The sequence below is a fragment of the Phalaenopsis equestris genome, unplaced genomic scaffold (genome assembly GCF_001263595.1).
Source record: "Phalaenopsis equestris unplaced genomic scaffold, ASM126359v1 Scaffold000164, whole genome shotgun sequence".
Classification (NCBI taxonomy): domain Eukaryota; kingdom Viridiplantae; phylum Streptophyta; class Magnoliopsida; order Asparagales; family Orchidaceae; genus Phalaenopsis; species Phalaenopsis equestris.
The window spans coordinates 544,802-545,532 of NW_018164606.1; positions in this window are offsets into that span (position 1 = coordinate 544,802).

Genomic DNA, 731 nt, shown 5'->3' on the forward strand with positions numbered 1-731 from the left:
TACAAATATATATATATATACAAATATATGTATATTTGTATGTATGTATTTTGATTCCGAAACTATCTGGGAGACTCGCCGAAGGGATAGAGCGATGAAGTATCAGAGAGAGAGAGAGAGGAGAGTAATAGCACATTAATGAAAAATAAATTTGTGTAACTTTTATTCATGAAATGAATCCTCTTTTATAGGAATGGGTCATTGCATGATTACATGTTGTACCCAAAAAATATGTCGGCATGACGGAGGTAAAACAAACTATACATAAATATGGTCTGTGGGGCAGACAACCATTAGGTCAGATGACTATGAGGCCAGATGGTCATTATGCTGAGTGATTAATGTGGTGGGTGGTCATGACGTCAGGCGGTCATTAGGCCGAGTGACTAATGAGTCGGGCGGCCACCAGGCTGGGTAGCTACCAAACCGGGTGGTGGCTTGCTCGGATTGATGCCAACTACTCTGGAACTGACGATTTGTTTTGCCCCATTTGGCTTGTCAGGGATAGAGGGCATCAGATTCGTTCGGATGAGTCTGGTCAGTTAAACTCTTTAGATGCCGATCTCCTCTTATTTATCTTGGAGGTATTATTCTCTTGGTACATGAAAGTCGGCAGCTAGGCGCGTTAATCTAAATAGTCTTTGGAGGGGCCCACAGTTTCATGTTATCATTGTAAATGACCGTTAGATATTTTTAAGAATTGTGCTGACACATTAAAGCAATATATATAT